Source organism: Apium graveolens, chromosome 5 (genome assembly GCF_009905375.1).
Source record: "Apium graveolens cultivar Ventura chromosome 5, ASM990537v1, whole genome shotgun sequence".
Classification (NCBI taxonomy): Eukaryota; Viridiplantae; Streptophyta; class Magnoliopsida; order Apiales; family Apiaceae; genus Apium; species Apium graveolens.
Window position 1 is genome coordinate 226,123,237 of NC_133651.1, and position 14,329 is coordinate 226,137,565.

The window sequence follows — 14,329 nt, forward strand, 5'->3', positions numbered from 1 at the left end:
AAGGGATGATGAAAATCTCACTTTCTTGTGGCACTGCGGACTTGGTCATATTAGTGAAAATAGACTGCGGACATTGCATAAGGAAGGGTTACTTGACCCCTTTGATTTTGAATCATATCCTACATGCGAGTCTTGTCTATTGGGTAAAATGACCAAATCTCTATTTAGTGGACATGGCGAGAGGGCTGCAGATTTGCTAGGATTGGTACACACAGATGTATGTGGACCAATGTCTACGCCAGCCATGGGTGGATTTTCATACTTCATTGCTTTCATAGATGATCGATCTAGATTCAGATATGTGTATTTGATGAAACACAAGTCTGAAGCCTTTGAAAAGTTCAAAGAATATAAGTATGAAGTGGAGAAACAAACCAAACATAGTATTATAACTCTTCGATCCGATTGAGGTGGTGAATACTTGAATGGAGAGTTTCTAGCTTATCTCAAAGAAAATGGTATAGTCTCCCAGTGGACTCCTCCATATACTCCACAGTTGAATGGGGTATCGGAAAGGAGAAATCGAACTTTGTTAGATATGGTTCGGTCCATGATGAGCTATGCGAATCTTCCAGTATTCCTGTGGGGTTATACATTGGAAACCTCAGCATATTTACTGAATAAGGTGCCTTCCAAATTTGTTCCTCAAACTCCATATGCGATATGGAAAGAAAGGAAACCGAGTCTTAAACACGTTAAGATTTGGGGATGTCCAGCTTATGTCAAGAAAGTTGACCCATATAAGCTGGAATCTCGATCTGTAAAATGTAATTTTATGGGATATCCTAAAGAGACTTTAGGGTATTACTTTTACACCGATCATCGGGTGTTTGTCTCCAGACATGCTACCTTCTTGGACAAGGAGTTTATCCTTGAAGGAAACAGTAGGAGCAAAATTGAACTTGATGAAGTTCAAGAAGCACAAACTACTACGGATCAAGTGGAAACACCTGTTCAGACTGAACAACCTTCTGTGGAACAGCCCATTCGTAGGACAGGGAGAGTGTCTCGCCAACCTGAGAGGTATTATGGCCTTGTCATTAAGAATGACAATGAGTTGTCAATCATTGATGATGACGACCCTATGACCTATAATGAGGCTATGAGTAATATTGACTCAGAGAAATGGCATAGTGCCATGAAATCCGAAATGGAATCTATGTATACCAACCAAGTATGGACTCTAGTTGAGGCGCCTGAAGGTGTTAAGCCTATTGGGTGCAAGTGGGTATACAAAAGAAAGATTGGAGCAGATGGGCAGGTGGAGACCTATAAGGCCAGGCTCGTGGCAAAAGGATTCAAACAAAGCAAGGGATTGACTTTGATGAAACTTTTTCTCCTGTAGCCCTGTTAAAATCAATTCGGATTTTGCTTGCGATTGCTGCTTACTACGACTATGAGATCTGGAAAATGGACGTGAAAACAGCCTTCCTCAATGGGAAACTTGAAGAGGAAGTGTATATGACACAGCCAGAGGGTTTTCTTTCCAAGGGAAATGAACACCTAGTGTGTAAGCTGCTGCGAACCATATATGGTTTAAAGCAAGCTTCTCGTAGATGGAACATCCGTTTTGATGAGGCAATCAAAGAGTTTGGTTTTATCAAAAACATAGATGAACCATGTGTCTATAAAAAGGTTAGTAAGAGCGCGGTAACATTTCTTGTATTGTATGTGGATGACATACTTCTTATAGGAAATGATATACCGATGCTACAATCAGTCAAAGTATGGCTATCAAAGAACTTCACCATGAAGGACTTGGGAGAAGCATCCTACATTCTCGGTATGAAGATCTATAGAGATAGATCTAGAAGAATGATAGGTCTTACCCAGGGTACATACATCCAGAAAGTGCTTAAAAGGTTTAGCATGGAAAACTCCAAAAGAGGTCTCATACCGATGAACCATTGAGTGTCCCTTTTCGAAAAAAAATGTCTCCTAAGACACCTGAGGAAAGAGAGCGTATGAGTAAGATTCCTTATGCTTCAGCAATAGGATCTATCATGTACGCGATGTTGTTTACAAGGCCTGATGTTACTTATTCAATTAGTGTGACGAGCATATATCAGTCCAATCCAGGTGAAGACCACTGGAAAGCAGTGAAAAACATCCTTAAGTACTTGTGAAGGACTCGGGACATTTTTCTTGTTTTTGGTGGTGAATCTGAGTTGAAAATAGAGGAGATGTCAACGTCGAGAGAGTTGACACACATAACAACGTAGCAGACCCACTCACAAAGCCACTTTCTCAGAGTCACTTTGATCGTCATAAAGACAATATGGGTATTAGATACCGGAGTGATTGGCTTTAGTACAAGTGGGAGATTGAAAGAGATATGTCCTAAGTCCAATCATGTATGAGGATTAAGGAATAACTTTTATGTAATCTATTTTGATTTCATTGATATTAATAAAAGACTTGTTTTGTTTTTATTGCGGGCTCTATCTATTTAAATGTTTAAATTAGATATACCACGGTTTAGAGTAAAGATTTTTATGGATTGTGATGAGATCATAATAATGAGACCTAAAAGATGATAACTCTAAACTTAAATAGTTTCTGGTCGTAGGATTACTAACTAGTAATTTATAATCCGTAAAGATCGGTACATACTATGCTTGTTTCATTATGAAGGATGTCTGTTCTCATAGACATTTATGTGGTGACACTATAGCTAGTATGTAGGTGCTTATTATAGAATAAGTTCACTGAACATGACTCATACAGCTGAACAACTGATGGAGTTCACTCACGTGTCAGCAGTTGTTCACATAGTGATAGTTGTACAAGTATCCTTAGACTTGAGGTCATCATAGTCATCTTGTGTATACTGAACTATGCTTTGGTTTAGTTTTTAGTCTCAAGGGACAATTATAAGGGCTCTACTGGGTATAGGAATTTGTACATGAAGATAGTGTATGATCAATAAAGGATCTACCCCTTCCAGTGTAGGAAGGGAATGTTCAATGCTGATCCACTTATGTTAGTTCAGGAATCTCTGGCCAGAGTGAATGAAATTAGAAAGGAGTTTCTAATTTACATTAAATAGAACTAAGCATAGTGAATGGGAAAACAAATGATTAAATAAGATAGGCTTGACACAAGTTCCATGCCTTGTATTTAATCGTGACATTGCAGGGTAGAAGGAATTGATTGTACGGTAACTACTCACTGAATAGGTTCTTGGTATTCTAAGCAGTGAATTCGTATTATCCGGATAGTCGCGATATGCTGAGAAGTATCCCTCACGATGTAGAATAAATATGATTAATTAATTAATCATATTTAATGAATTAGAGAATTTATATAAATAATGATAAAATAGTTTTATTATTATTTATTTCTACTACCGGCTTAATATTGAACCTACAGGGTCACACCATAAAAGAGAATGATTTAATGGTGGAGGAATTAATTAATAATGGCTGGTAATTATTTATTTGTGAAATAAATAAATAATTAGCAGATTTAATAATTGATTAAATGAGATTTAATTAATTCTTAATATTATTAATTAAGAATTTAATTTTGGAAATTAAATCAAGTGAGAGAACTATTTTTCTAAAGTGTTTAGAAAAGGGATTAATGATTAAAAGGTGTTTTTAATTATTAGTTAATTGGTTAATAAGAATAATCAATTAAAGGGTTAATAATAATAATATTTTATAGAAAATTTTCAGCTGAAATTTTTTCCTATAAATATACTATTATAAACCCTATTTGCCTCAACCCAAATAATTAACCCTAATTCTAAAGTAGAACAAGAGGGAGGCAACTAATTCTCTCAACCTCTTCCTCCTCCATCATATTGTACTCTTGGTGGATACCGGTGGAGTGCTTCACACTTGAGGAGCAGCTGCTAGGAATTTCCGTTCATCGTTCTTGGATCGCTATTAAAGACCTCCATCTTTCCATTAACGTAAAGCTTCTTAAGGTAAACATACTGAACTACGAATTAAATATTATTTTTCGCATGGATCCTACGGAGGGTTTCGGTTTTTTTTAAGATTTAAATTTACGTTTTCGTTGCGTTTATGTGCTAAAAACCCCTCACCTTACCTAAGGTGGAACATAGCAATTCAAAAGTTAACATACTACATTAATTACAAGTCATCAAGTTTTTTGAAAACAACAAGCTATATCTTCTTTATAAATATATAAGAATTAACATCACATATCAAGGATCACAAATCAAGATCATTATCTTAACTCAACTGAAATTAAAGCCTACTAACAATTATCAATTGAAATGATCAAAAACTTCCAAAAATCATGAGTTGATTACATGCATGCATGCCTTGGAATATTCAAGCCAAAACTATATGATTTCCAAAATAAATTTTATCATAAAATCAACATGCAAGCCTAGCATAAGCTATAACTAGATCACTTAGCATGCAAAGGGTTTATCAAGTTTATACTACAAAATTCATGTTATTATCACCAAAAACACACGAAAATGAAACAAGGCAACAAAACACCCTCAAGAACCATTCATTCGGCTCCCTTATGGTCATAGCCGAATGAAATGGAAGGGAAATGACCATTAAAACAAGAGCTTCACTCTCTTGACTTGGCATTTCACCATTCCTTGTAGTTCCCTGAATAATACAACCTTAAATCCATGAGAATCAAGATTGTACTTTGAGTTCCAACTAAAACTATGACATGCAAGATCAAAATATAAACTTTTCACTCAAAACTCTTTGGATTACATATGATCAAAATATAGGAAGTAACATTTACTTGAATGGAAGTTAGGTGTTTGAATGAAGAAGGAAAAAAAAGGGAGGGGTAGGGCTTCGGCCACAAAGGACGAGAGGGAGGAGCCGAGAGGGAGGGGAGGGAGGTGAGGTGAGTGGTGGAATGGTGGAGTGAAAATGGAATGCTATGATACTTATGTTTTGTTTTTATGCCTTTGTTTTGACAAAAAGTGAGTGGTTTTAGCAAATGACAAAAGTAACCTTCTAGCTAAGGTTAGGTAAATTTGCATGCAAGGATAAGGTGGTAAATTGGCTAGCAGAATGAGAGTGAGTGGGTTTGGAATTGTCTTTTTAGCCCTTTAGTTGAATGGGAGGGTCTTTGCATGCAAGGATATTCATATAATTTGCTAATTACCTAACAACTAATTTTCAAAGATCTATTTTTATATAATAAAATAAAAGTTCAAAAATTATGAAATCTATACCATAAAATAACTTGGATTTTTAGAAATTTTATGAGATCACTTTTAAAATTTGTGAATGAAATAATTTTTAAAAGATAATTTTCCATAATAAAGAATATTCTTTATAAATCAAAAATAGGAGCAATTAATAAAACTCCATTCACACGAGTGTATAATCAAATAGGTATATTTATAATCGATTCCAATATTATACAAAGTTCGCAAATAATATTACACAAAATGTCGTTCGTAACACTCATTTTCAAATTTAAGATCTTCCTTTCGAAGGGGATTTAAATACTCGCTTAAAACTTAAGGGATCCGACTCTGGGGTGTATTTTATATTTGCAACAAGGTTGCTGATTTGATAAAGAGCTTTTGATTACTTGCCCAACATTCGGGAAGTAAGTCCTTTTAAATGAGTCGACATAAGCGACAGGCCGGAGTACGATCTATCAAAGTGTAAGTGGCTGGGTGGCAGTCCATCAATACGTAAGAGGCCGGGTGGCGGTCCATCACAAGGCCCTAATGTAGCCAGAGTGATGACCGGTGGGGGATTCATCCATCTACTAGTAGAAAAGGTTACTTAATGGGTATCTTTGCCTGATCAGCAAGATATCAGGTTTATGCTAAAGTTTCTTCTTTCCAAACTTCTTGGGAATAACAACTCTGCTTATATTTCATAGCAGAAGAGTGTATGAAATGTATATATATATCGGGACTTAATGAAGTATCTCGTAACTTCATTCTTTATAATGATATTTCAAAGATTGAATCTATTCAAGTCTTATCTTGTAGTCTTATCTATGTGATGAACTTTTGAAACCGATTATACCTTGAACGGTGATAGTTCAAGTAGTATTCGGAAAATATATAAGTATATTGGAGTATCTTGTAAATTCATCTTTTCAACTTATATCTGGTTAATGATTATCTTTTGCATGACAAAGATTTTCAAAAAAATGTTGAGATAAGGTTAGATATATGAGATCACCTTGCAACGATATTTTTATACAGTTATAAACTGGAACTTTGTGTATATTATGCATGGAAGAGGACTTACAAGATTTTGAAAAGTATATATACATATATACTGAATATTTTGCGACTTGGTCGCATTAAGATATCAAACTTGGTTCATTCCTTCTTGACCAAGACTTTCATAAGTACTATGAGAATGCTCATATATTATTAGTTATTATACATATTATTTCGGTGGGCTTATTGCTCACCCTTGCTTTCTTCTTTCATCACACAACAACAGATAGACAAGATGAACATGACCAAGCTCCTAATTTGCAAGCGGATAGGAAATGTTCCGCAGTTTTCTGTAGGCGTTGATGCCACTGTAGCTGAGGTAGGTACTACCAATAGGCTAGGGTTTCAACTGTTGATGTACCAGACTTATGTATATTTATGAATTGTAATAATGACAAAGAATATGTAAATTTATTCAGAAACCCTTTTGAGGTGTAATGACTTATAATTGTAGAATAAATGACTTGTGTTATTTTTGGTATTCATCTCTGAGACTATAACTTGTGGTGTGTGTGTATATTGTGGGGTCACAGTATGCAGTAGTTGGTTGATTATTAAGATTAAGTGTTATTAAGGGAAATGGAACTCGTGACAACCCGGATCTCCGACCCCGGATTTGGGGGTGTTACAGAAATGGTATCAGAGCCAAGCGTTATCAACCTCAGAGATGATGCGTCATTAAAATGATAAGTTCACTAAGATAATAAGAACTCTTGCCAAGTTCATAGTCGGACTACCTAATGTAGTACTGACAATTAAAACCCTTACGGGAACCCTTATAAATATCGTGATAGTAACATAGTTCATTATCGTATAGGGAAGCGGGGCACCGAACCATGAGGTTCAGGAGCATCAACATGAGGATGTGTTACTACATGTTGGAGATCAGATTGTGAATCCGATAGAATACCCTAACGAGGGACCGTATGAGATTCATATTAAGAATGTTGCGGTTGAGGATGTTATCCCAGAAGGGATTGTTGCTGAGGAGGACCTCGTGGAGGATCCTGATAAGACTAAAGAGATAGTTGTTGAGGAATTGAGGACCGTAGTCAGGGGAACTACCAGAGCTAGGATGGTCGCAAGGGCGGCACGAGAGGATGGAGAGTTACCAAGGGCACAATGAATAGTGAGGGAAGATGGAGCGGGGACTTCCATGGCACCAGTTATACCAGTATCCGAACCTTTCCAGGAGGTTCCTGTAGACATCCATGAGGTTCCACAAATTCCTGTTCCCTCCCCTATACAGAGCCCAACACGTACTGAGGAAATGCCATCTTTATCTCCTGCACCATTGTCACCTGATACCGTGCTTGGTTCCTGTAGACATCCATGAGGTTCCACCATGGAATGCTAGATGCTACCGTTCAGGCTTCTATTATTGCTGATTATTATATGACTTTGGGTGGCCTGTCTGAGGCCCGTAATGTTAGGAGTGATCTGTTGGATCGACTTATTGCACCAAGGATTGAGAGCGGGGTACTTCCGGAAGGATTAGCTTATAGCATGGACAGGGTTGAGGCTCCCACCCGAATTACAGCTAGAGGCCATCTTGAGGGTCAGATTGATCCAGCTCTACTTGCGACTATCTTAGACCTCGTCACCTATTTGATGGAGCAGGTTAGGGATGTCGTGCATGCCCGCATTTCTTGATCCATAGTAGTGTGCAGAGCCAGAGCAATCAGACAAGAATTTTCATGCAACACCACTTTTGGAGGATTAGCCTAATTTATGAATGATTAGTTTTAATGACTAGATGATTATCTGTGGCAGTACTTTTGGTTTAGAAGCGAACAGATCAAATGATGTAATTCTCTTTCATGTGTTTAGTTGTTTTACCCTCAAACAAATGGTTATGTATATATTCGCTCCTTTCAGTTCAGATAAGTTTTCTTGTGATAAGTTCATATTGTTAATTGCACTCTTAACACGTAAAGAATGTCATGAAGTTTATAGAACTTGAGAATTCATAATTTATGATCATGTAAGAACTGTACGAGGGAAAGACTTAAGCAAAGTAAGTAAGACAAATATAAAGAGATTCTCAATTCTTTTTCTTTCCAAGCATTATGCCCCCACGAGGAATAAGATTTGGGGCAAACCCTGAATGTGATAATCAGGGATGTCGCAATCAAGATGTAAGGAACCCAGAACATAATGAAGTGGAAAATGAGGATTTTAACGGATAAGATAACCCCAATTATGGGAAAAGGATGAAACATTTCATACTGAGAAACAGAAATCGAGCAAGTTAGGGAGAAACAAGACGGTACTCCTGTAGGGAAATTCATGTACCTTCCTAAACAAAACTTATACTTTTTCCCCCAACCACCACCCTGAGGAAACAATATGGTGGGAAATTCTTTCAGGACCTTTAAGTCGCTAAGCTCTCAGAGTTCCAAGGAACAAGCTGACCTAGTCGAGGCAAAAGCCTGGCTAAAATAAATAGAGGAATCATTTGAGATTCTAAATGATTGACGAAGCACAACAGACTATTTTTGCCGCTTACCTTCCTAAGAGAGAGGCCATCCGCTGGTGGAAGGCTAAGGAAGATAGAGAGATAGTGTAGAAGTTTTAAAACCAGTCCAGAGGCGGACAAGTATGATGAATCAAGAATCTAGGTTGTGAAAGTCATCAAGGTTCGTCTAAAGGACACGAATCCATAATGACGGGATGTTTGAAATCAATGCTTATGTTGTGTTGGTTCATGAAATGGTTGTAATAGAAACGAAAATAAACGACTGAAAGGGGAAGGAGTATAAAGGGATATAAAGGAAATAAAGTTGAGAAGTGATAAGGGAGTTAGGTATGGGAAACCCTAAGAAACCCTTACAATAAATATAGAGAAGTGTGTCATCATCAGCGCGATGGTGACTGCTAATGAGATAAATTCAAGGTTGAAGGCGTAAGCGATACGTATAATTAATCCCCTTTAAGTTGAGAGTATTCGATGAAACTTTGAGATAGACCGATGGATTAATAAGGAAACACAGATGGGCTGAGGAGACAGGATAACAAGATATTAGGAAAATGGGATGAAGGAAGTGACCTTCAAGAATGGGAAGTGTATGTAAGACCTGTGACTGATGCCCAAAAAGGGAGAACCAAGATAGAAGATATCTCAATATTGAGATGACTGTTCAGATAAACAACAAAAGTAAATGAGGATTTAGTAAAAAGAAGTTCACGTTGAACACAACCAATATCTTTCAAAACACCCCTGTTATCATTTCCAAATCAGGCAAGAAAAGTGGATAACCGTTGTTATCTTTTGGAGGCCATATGGATTGATCTCATTTCGGATAAGGATATTATTATGAAATTAGGCATAGACTATCGAGGTGAGAATGATTGAATAAAATACCCTTATCAAGGATATATGACTTGATTTACCTATGAAAGGATACAAGTACCTTTTTAAAGGTAGAATTAAGGATGGAACCGCGATAACTTGAGATGAACCATGGGGGAATGCATACAGGTTGGCATTTCACCCTTAATAGGGATAATATGAGTTTTGACAGTAAGAAGTGGAAAGGAGTAAGGTAACACCAACCTTTAAGGATCAGTGGAGAAATTTTTCAGAAGTATATTGACAATGGTTCTAGTATCAGTAAATGGTGTCTTGATATGCCCTATACCTAGGGAGTACATGAGGAATGATTTAAGAATAACCTTGGAGAAGTTACAAAAAGAGAGGTGATATTTAAGTTTTTTTTACAAATAGAAACTTTGGTAAAGGAAATATGACGTAATAATAATAATGCCAAGTGGGCACGTCTTAAACCATGAGAAAGTATGGATCGAACCAGTAAAGGTCGAAATTGTTTAAGGCAATTAGGACCTAAGATAAAAGATGTCCTAAGTATGACCGAGAGTCTGTCATGACAATGTTAACCTCTAAAGACCGATGCAATAACTTTTGGAAAAATGGTGATATTTTTTTTCTCACCAAAGCGTAAGGAAGAGCATTTTCGCATAAGCAGTGATTGGAAATGAGGTAGAAAATTTAGTTGGAGATCGTTCAAAAGACATTGATTATAAGGAACTATTACTATCAGGAAAGGCCAATGAGGTGGCCGACACTCAAAGTGTAAGAGAGCAATTACAGGCGCTCGTGCCAGAGGAATACAGTGATGATGGTTAAAGCCGTGAAGGTTGTATTATGGTGTGAAAGATTGACATTCCTTCTGATGATTGTGCGATACACAACCGTAATAGCAGTTTGGTAAAGATTTTATTCATGTAATCGCCGTGAGCGGGCTATCTATCTTAGAAGGTCCTATCTTGAGAATAAGCCAGGACCATATTTCAAAAAGGACTAAACAAACCTTTGAGTTAAGTCTTCTATTGAAGGCATATGATTAAGAATGGTATTAACCTGCTATTGTTGCTTTGATTGAAACTCTTCTGCAATTTTATCTGCTTCATGTCATGAATGTACGTCAGGATCTGGAGTGTTCTTCATGAATCATGAATGGTGATTATGTTAACTCCTTAAAAGATTTTGATACGACAGGTTTGGACTCCGTATGATTAGATATTAAGATTCCGAGGAAAACGAATTACTACAGTAGGTCAGCGATGGACTATAGTAATACAGCAATGATTCTGCGAGTAATGAGCCGATTATAACCGTAAAAGTTGTATTAAAATGAATGTTGAGATTGAGTACCACTAATCGGGTCGTGGTGATGTATAATTTATCATTGATAGACTAATTAAGTCGATTATCTACCTATTGAATATTTATTCCTTCTTATCAATAAAGAATAGTATTACTATACGAAGAAGGTTGCGGTATAGCAATGGATTCTAGTAACTACGATGTCTAGAATGAAACCCGAGATTCGATTTTCGCTGTCGAGGGAGATTCAACGGTGATTGTTTATAAGCTCGAGCAAGAGCATGGGTCCATAGAATGATGGACGGAATAGCAAAAACATTTAGGCATGTGAAATATGATGAGATAATACTTGATGTTAAGATATATACATATATATGTTTTGTTCTCCTGTGATAAACCTCTATAGTTCAGGGGTAGACTCCAAGCCAGATGTTTTATGGCAATATTTTTTATATAATTCTCTTGAATTCTTTCTTTTCTCTTCTTTTCATTTTCGTGAAATGAGAAGAACAACCCTTCCAGAAGGGGAGGTATTGCAGAATGACTATCTATCTGTGTGATAGAAGCCTAGTAGGATACCACATGTTGTTTATTTGCTTGTCAAGTACTAAAGGCTGGCCAACTTCTGTACTAACTATGCAATAGAACAAGTGTTCATGATCATAGTGATCTCTCAATAAATTCTTTACTTCTATATGATTGATCAAACTTTGGAAGATGGAAGCAGCTAGAGATGAAGTGGTATTAGTATGGTGGTATTCCGAATCTAACGAGTTCGTGATACTAAGGTTGACACGGTTATTAAAAGGTTATAGAATGCTAACGAGCAAAAGTGTAACCAATATAATATTAGGTACGGAAGATAGTAACGATTACGAACTAGAAAAGAGTGGGTATTGAGAAGCAAAAGCTATAATGCTAGAAGCTATGATGAGAGTCTGTGCAATAGACTCGAAAGAATTTGGAATGATCACTTAACGTGGATTGAGTTTTCTTACGACAATAGATCGTATGTCAATATCGAGATGTCGCCTTATGAGATCCTTGAGGGAAGACAATGTCGATCTCCCTTATGTTAGGATAAAGTTATAGAGCGCAAGATGCTCGGACCAGTAGTGGTCCAAAGGACCAAGGATATAATAGATCTAATCAAAGGACAGATGGTAGTAGCCCAAGATGGACATAAGAAGTTTGCTGAATTGACAATGAAAGGACAAAGAGTATGAAGTAGGGGACCTAGTGCTGTTAAAGGTATCCCCTTGGAAATCCTTGGAAAGGATTGATGAGGATCGGAAAGAAAGGGAAACTAAGCCCAAGATACATTGGACCTTTTGAGATACTAAGACGGATTGGGAAGTTAGCTTACGAGCTAGCCCTACCCCCGAACCTACAACAAGTTCATAATGTGTTCAATGTGTCAATGCTAAGGAAGTATCATCGGGATTCCAGGCACATAGTGGAATACGAGCATGTGGACATGCAACCACACCTGACTTACGTGGAGCAACCAGTGAAAAGTATGGATAAAAAGGAGCAAGTGCTTCGGAACAAGGTGATCAAGCTAGTCAGAGTGCTATGACAGAATCATAATGTGGAGGAGTCAACTTGGGAACTAGAGAGCACAATGCTAGAAAAGTACCCCCATTTGTTTTCAATCTGATTCCGGGATGGAATCCTTTTAAGGAGGGGAGACTGTATTAACCCCAAAAATTTTGGACTTTTTGTAATCCTTGTGAATAGTGATTTTGCTGATTATGCTGATTAAGAAAACCTTTCATGCCACACTATGTAGGAGTTCTTCTATTGATATTCTGAGATCTTATTAGTACTCCATAAAGTATATGAGTGTATGTAAAGATCGTCATAATCCAAATTCGAACTCTTTGATTTTTACCGAAAATCCACCAGATACCGAAAGAATTGAGTATAAGGTAACATGATTAAAAGGATTTAAATTCAAGGATTATACGAGAGGATCAAAAAAGGAATATAAAATATTGAGAAAGGTTTAGGGGAACCTAAGTAATAAGATCCTGGATATGATCCCTCAAACGACAAACGAGAACGAAAGTTAAGCTAACTGTATAACAGATAAACGGTCATTAGCCAAGTAATTAAGGGTTAATCAAGGAGGTTAGTGGATGATGATGTCATCACACCAACAAGGAGAAGACATGTGTTAACAAGATGACACAAGCATGATGACATAAGCATGATAAGGGATTTTGCTTGTTGGTTGATTATGGGCCATGTAAAAGTTACCATGGTAAAAGATCAAAAATTGCCAAGCTAAAAAGGAAATCAACCAAGCAAAATATCATAACACAAAAATTAAAAAGTTAACCTTGCTTCCAAGAAGAGAAGCTCTCGGCTTTTCTTGTTTTAAGAAAGTAGAAATCAATAAATTCAAGATCCAGGCTTTGTTAAATTGCAAGGTAATTATCCAAGGTTCCTTATGATTAGTTATGGCTATCCTAGGAGATTAAGCTCCTAATTCCTTCACAATCTCTTTCAATAAATCATTGAAGAAGAGAGTGAATAGTGTTTTCAAGAAATTTATATTGTTTGATCTTGTGTTTTTGGTTAGATTAAGCTTTGGTAAGGACTTTCAAGGGCTACTTCAAGCTTCTTAGTTAGTTCTACTCACCAAGGAAGGTAAAACCTCATACCCTAATGTAACACCCCCAAATCCGGGGTCGGGGATCCGGGTTGTCACGAGTTCCATTTCTCTTAATAACACTCAATCTTAATAAATAATCAACTACTCTGTACTGTGACCCCACAATAAACACACACACCGCAAGTTATAGTCTCAGAGATGAATACCAAAAAAAAATAACACAAGTCATTTTATTCCACAATTATAAGCCATTACACCTCAAAAGGGTTTCTGAATAAATTTACATTTCTTTGCCATTATTACAATTCATAAAATATACATAATCTGGTACATCAAAAGTTGAAAGCCTAGCCTATTGGTAGTTCCTACCTCAGCTACAGCGACATCAACGCCTATAGGAAACTGCGGAACGTTTCCTATCCGCTCGCGAATTGGGAGCTTGGTCCTGTTCATCTTGTCTATCTGATGTTGTGTGATGAAAGAAGAAAGCAAGGGTGAGCAATAAGCCCACCGAAATAATATGTATAATAATTAACAATATATGAGCATTCTCATAGTACTCATGAAAGTCTTGGTCAAGAAGAAATGAACCAAGCTGATATCTTAACGCGACCAAGTCGCAAAATATTTAGTATATATACATATATACTTTTCACAATCTTTGAAATCCTCTGACATGTACAATATACACAGAGTTCCAGTTTATAACTGTATAAAATATCGTTACAAGGTGATCTCCTATATCTAACCTTGTCTCAACGTTTTTCCGAAAATCTTTGACATGCACAAGATAATTATTTATTAGATATAAGTTTAAAAGATGAAGTTACAAGATACTTGAATATACTTATATCCGAATACTGCTTGAACTACCACC